The following is a 6,484-nucleotide window of genomic DNA, read 5'->3' on the forward strand; positions in this document are numbered from 1 at the left end:
CTCTTCAGCACTTTGGAGAGGTCCCTAACAGCAGACTTTCCCATGGCAATGTGCCTTTTAATTTCCTGGCTGCTGGTGCCAAGACTGTTGATATAAACTATAAACTATATAAACTAAAAAGTATAATCTTTGCCCTAATCTTAACCATAACTCTAACCCTATCCCTAACAAAAACCATAACCTTACCATGAAAACTAGATGGAGACCTAGGTCTAGCCCTAGGCCTAACCCTATCCCTAATCCTAATCCTAAACCTAACCCTAGAGGAAAACCCAGGTCTAGACCTAGACTTAAATCTAGCCCTAACACTAAAGCTAACCCTAACCCTATTCCCCACCCTAATCCTAACCCTAACCCCAAGCCTTACGTGAAACCTAGATGGAGATCTAGGTCTAGCCATAGTCCTAAACATAACCCTAATCCTAAACCTAACCCTAACCTTAACTGTAACCCTAACCCTAACCCTAGATGAAAACCTAGGTCTAGTCTAGACCTAACCCTAGCCCTAAACCTAACCGAACATTAACGCTAAGCCAAACCCTAACCATAACACTAGCCCTAACCTTAGACGAAGACCTAGATCTTGCACTAGACATAGGCCTAGCCCTAATCCCAATCGTAACCATAACAGTAAGCCTAATCCAAAACCTAATGATAGAGGAGGTCAAGGTCTAGACTAGCCCTAATCATAACCATAACACTAACCCTAAACCTAACACTAGACGAAGATCTAGGTTAAGACCTAGCCGTAACTCTAAGCCTAACCGTAAACCTAGCCCTAACCCATACCCTTACCCTAGATGGAGACCTAAGTCTAGCCCAAGTTCTAAACTTTGCCCTAATCTTAACCCGAAAACTAACCCTCACCCTAAACCGAGACGAAGACCTAATCCCAGGCCTAACCCTAACACTAACACTAACCCTAGCCCTAATACTAGACGAAGATCTAGGTCTAAGCCTAGCCCGAACCCTACCCGTAATGCTAATCTTAACTGGAACGCTAACCTTAAACCTAGCCCTGACCATAGACGAAGACCTAGGTGTAGCCCCAATCCTAACCCTAGGCCTAACCCTAACCCTAACACTAACACCAACACTAGACCAATAGCTAGATCTAGCCCTAGACCTAACCCTAACCGTGACCCTAACACTAACCGTAACCCTAGGCCAAACATTAACCCTAACAGAAACCTTAAACCTAACCCTAGCCCTAATCCTAGAAAAAGACTTGAGTCTACCAATAGCCCTAAACCTAGGCCTACCCCTAATCCTAACCCTAACCCTAAATAACATTAACCCTAACCATAACCCTAACCCTAACAGTAGATGAAGAACAAGGTCTAGGCCTAGCACTAATCCTAGCTGTAATCCTAACCCTAGCGTAAACTGAGACCAAGACCTAGGTCTAGCCCTAGTCCTAGTCCTAGTCCTAGTCCTAATCCTACTCCTAACGCTAACCCAACCCCTAACCCTAACCTTACCCTAACCCTAACCATAATAATAACCCTAACCCTAGATGGAGACCTAGGTCTAGCCCAAGAACTAAACTTAGTGCTAATCTTAACCTTAACACTAACCCTAGACGAAGACCTAGGTTTAGCCCTAGCCCTTATCCGAACCCTAACCCTAACTCCAACCCTAACCATAGCCCTAAACCTAGATGAAGACCTAGACCTAACCCTAAACCTAAACCTAACCCTAACCCTGACCATAACATTAACCCAAAACCTAGACGAAGACCTTGGTCTAGAAATAGCCCTAACTTTAACAATAACACTAAACCTAGCCATAAACCTAGATGAAGACCTAGGTCTAGCCCTAGCCCTAGACCTAACCCTAACCCTAACCCTAAACCTAAACCTAACCCCAACCCCAACCCCAACCCTAACCATAACCATAACCATAACCATAACCATAACCATAACCATAACTCTATGCCTAAACCTAATTCTAACCCAAGATGGAAACCTAGGTCTAGCCCAACCCCAAATCTTTGCCCTAATCTTAACCCTAACCCCAATGCTAGATGGAGACATAGACCTAGCCTTATACCTAACCCTAGCCCTAATCTTAACCCTAAAATTAACCTTAACATGAAACCTAGAAGGAGACCTAGGTCTAACGCTAGCCCTAACCCTAACCCTAATCCTAATCCTAACATTAAAGCAAGCCCTCACCGTAACCCTTACCCTAACACTTACCCTAACCCTAACCCGAGATGGAGACCCAAGTTTAGCCCTAACCTTAAACCTAACCCTAACCCCAACCCTAGATGAAGACCTAGGTCATACCTAGCCATAACCCTAGGCCAACCCTAACTCTAACCCTCAACCTAACCCTAACCCTAACCGTTCCCTAGACGAAGTCCGAGTTCTAGACATAGCCCCAAGCCTAACCCTAGCCTACCTCTAACCCTAACCCTAACAATAAGCCTAACCCTAGATAGAGAACTAGGTCTAGCCCAAGACCTAAACATAGCGGTAATCTTAACCCTAACACTAACCCTAGACGAAGACCTAGGTCTAGCTCTAGCCCTATTCCGAACCCTAACCCTAACCCTAACCCTAACCCAAACCCTAAACCTTACCGTAGCCCTAAAACTAGATGAAGACCTAGGCCTAGCTCTAGACCTAACCAAGTCCTCACCCTCACCCTCACCCTCACCCTCATCTTAACCCTAATCCTAAGCCGAACACTAGCCCTAAACCTAGATGAAGACCAAGGTCTAGCCCTAGACCTAACCTTAGCCCTAACCCTAACACTAACGCTAGATGGACACATAGGCCTAGCCTTAGACCTAACCCTAGCCCTAACCGTAACCCCAAAACTAACCCTAACGCTAACCCTAAAACGAAACGAGAAGGAGGCCTAGGTCTAAAGCTAGCGCTAAAGCTAACCTAACCCTAACCCTAAACTTAGACGAAGACCTAGGTCACACCTACCCCTAAACCTAGCCCTAACGCTAAGCCTAAGCCTATGCCTAAACCTAACCCTAACTCTCACCCTAACCCTAATATTAGGTGAAGACCTAGGTTTAGCCCTAGCCCTAACCCTAGTCCTAACCCTAACCCAAACCCTAACCCTAACCCTAACCCTAACATTAGACGAAGACCTAGGTCTAGCCCAAGCCCTAACCCTAACCCTAACCCTAACTCTAAGCCTAACCCTAACCCTAACCCTAGATGGAGACCTAGGTCTACCCCAACCCCAAATATTTGCCCTAATCTTAACCCTAACCCGAAAGCTAGGTGGAGACGTAGGCCTAGCCTTAGACTTAAACCTAGCCCTAATCATAGCCCTAACATTAACACTAACACTAACACTAACCCTAACACTAGCCCTCACAGTAGCCTTAACCCTAACACTAACCCTAACCCTAATCCGAAACCTAGCCCTAACCCTAACCCTAAACCTAACCTGAGATGGAGACCTAAATCTACCCCTCACCTTCAACCTAACCCTAAACCTAACACTAACCCTAGATGAAGACCTAGGTTACACCTACCCCTAACTTTAGCCCAACCCTAACTCTAATTCTAACCCTAACCATAACCATACCCATAACTCTAAACAGAGACCTAAGTCTAGACATAGCCCTAATCCTAAACCTAACCCTAACCCCAACACTAGATGAAGACCTAGGACTAACACAAGACCTAAACTTAACCCTAATCTATACCCTAACCTTAAACCTAATCCTAACACTGACTGTAACCCAAGACGAAGACCTAGGTCTAGCCATAGCCCTATCCCTAGCTCTAAACCTAACCCTAACCCTAACCCTAACCCAACCTTAGCCCTAGCCCTAACCCTAACACTAACACCAACACTAACACTAACCCTAGACGAAGACTTAGGTGTAGACCTAACCCTAACCCTAGCCTTAACCCTAACCCTAACTCTAAACATACTCCTACCCCTAACCCTAGCCCTAACCTTAACCCTAATCCTAACCCCAACCCTAGACGATGACCTAATTGTAGCCCTAACCCTAACCCTAACTCTAAACATACTCCTACCCCTAACCCTAGCCCTAACCTTAACCCTAGACGATGACCTAATTGTACCCATAAACCCAACCCTACCCTAACCTTAATCCTAGACGGAAACCTATGTCTAGACCGCCTTAACCCTAAGACTAACTCTAAACCTAAACCTAAGCCTAACCCTAAACCTAGACAAAGACCTAGGACTACCCAAGCTCTAACCCAAGCCCTAAGCCTAATCCTAACTGTAACCCCAACCCTAACACTCAGCCTAACCCTAACCCTAGACGAAGACCTAACCCAAACCAGAACCCTAACCCTAACACTTAACCTAACCCTAACCCTAGACATGGACCTAGGTCTACCCTAGCCCTTACCCTAACCCTAACACTAACCCTACCCTAAAACTAACCCTAACCCTAACCTTAGCCCTAACCCTAACCCTAACTTCTAGACCTAACCTTAGACCTAGCCCGAACCCTAACCCTAATTCTAGCCCTAAACCTAAGCCTAAGCCTAACCCTAACCCTAAACCCTATCCCGAACACTAACTGTAGCCCTAAGCCCAGCCCTAAAACCAACCCTAACCCTAACCCTAGATGACGACCTAGATCTAGACCTAGTTTAACCCAAGCCCTAACCCTAATCCCAACCCTAGACTGAGACCTACGTCTAGACCTAGTACTAATCTTAACCCTAACCCTAACCCTCACCCTAACTAACCCTAACCCTAACACTTACCCTACCCTAAACCTTGGTGGAGACCTAGGTCTAGACCTAGCCCTAACCCTAGCCCTAACCTTAACCCTAACACTAGGTGGAGGCCTAGGTCTAGCCCAATCCCTAAACATAGCCCTAGTCTTAACCCTAACCCTAAATCTAGATGGAGACCTAGGTCTAGCCCTAGCCCTAACCCTAACCCTAAACAGAGACCTACGTCTAGACCTAGCCCTCATCCTAACCCTAACCCTAACCCTAGATGAAGACATAGGACTAACACAAGCCCTTAAATTAACCCTAATCTATACCCTAACTGCTTAATGTTTGGGGGAAAATCTAAGTCTAAAATAGTTGAGACATTTTAAAAAATTACTTATATCTTTTTATTTTGGTTAAAGATTACAGATATTACTTGTTTTCATAGAATCATAGAATAATCTAGCACATGATAAAGCAATTAATCAGATAATCACACCTAGTTTGGATTCTTACACAGAACACAGATGACAGTTTTCAAGTAAGTATTTTGAAAATATTTTAAATATAATGCCTTTTATAAACAAGAGGGAGCTCTGGTGACTGAATGGTAAGGAACTAAGCTGTGAACTGAAAGACATGCAGTTTGAATCCACTGGCTGCTCTTTAGGAGAAAGATGGGCAGTCTCCTCCCATGCAATTTAGTGCTTTGGAAAATCCATTGGAGTGTCAGTTATGGGTCAGTTCCAACTCCGATGATGCACAACAAAACATACATACATACATACATACATACATACATACATACATAAGTTGGTTTCAACTCAAAGACAATGGGTTTGTGAGGGTGTTTTTTGTTTTTGTTTTTGTTTTTACTGAAAACTAGTTTTATTTTAAAATTAAGTGCATAGCACTCATCTAATTCCATTGGTGTAGATTTTTAGCACCATACTTGTTTGTAGTTAATGTGGTAACAGGTAACATTTTGGTTTGCAGTCTGTACTTGAGTAGTGTTTATGTAGTGGACTTTGGTAAAGCCCTTTATACATACTTTCACAGTACACATTTAATGATGGTCCAATAATTAAAAAAAATAAAAATCCAAACAAAACCCCAAATCTAACTTAACTAATCAATAAATTAAACAAAACTCACACAGTTCCTCTGCCCCCAAAAGCTAGTAGTTAGTTGCAAGCTGTCTTTATATCAAATACTAATGTTTTAAAAAATAGTTCTGGTTCCACAACCATTATCCCCACCCTACCTGGATATGCAGCAACAGTAATTGATTATTCTACCCAGCCCTGGGGGAAAAAAAATTCAATCCAGTGTTCTTTAGCATCTTTAAATATAAATTGAGAAAATGTTAATAAGCTTTTTTAAAATGGCATAATCATCTATAACAAGAATTACATTTAAACCAGTCAATAAAAGCATTTGACAAGACATTAATTTACCATAGGCACCGGTTGTTGTTTCAAGTTGGGACCTCTATCCCAGTATCTTACATTCATAGCGTATTTGAGGTAGTTAAAATACTGAAAATTGGACTCCAGGTTGCTGAGTTCTGAATGTGAACGATACACTTTTGAACCTCCTTTCCTACAAATAGTTCAAGTTGTTTTTTGTTTGTTTTTTTTTAAGGTAGGACATGAGTTTTCAAGCATGGAAATACAAAGGAAGAGGAACAGTTGTAAGCAGACACTGGCGATTGGGACATGGAATGTGAGAACCATGAATGTAGGAAAATTAGATATTGTTAAGGAAGAAATGGAACGCATAAATATTGACATACTAGGCAT

General features: G+C 43.0%; 1 pseudogene across 1 annotated transcript in view; it reads right to left on the minus strand.

The window, feature by feature from the left end:
• The window catches only part of LOC102853274, a 13,139-nt pseudogene that overhangs the window by 1,264 nt on the left and 5,391 nt on the right, over positions 1–6,484 (minus strand). Inside the window, exon 2 of the transcript XR_438981.1 lies at positions 6,191–6,249. The product of XR_438981.1 is annotated as a cyclin-J-like (transcript). The remainder of the gene's footprint in view (positions 1–6,190; positions 6,250–6,484) is intronic.

Source organism: Elephantulus edwardii, unplaced genomic scaffold, assembly GCF_000299155.1.
Source record: "Elephantulus edwardii isolate Elephantulus edwardi_28Jun2011 unplaced genomic scaffold, EleEdw1.0 scaffold00218, whole genome shotgun sequence".
Lineage (NCBI taxonomy): Eukaryota > Metazoa > Chordata > Mammalia > Macroscelidea > Macroscelididae > Elephantulus > Elephantulus edwardii.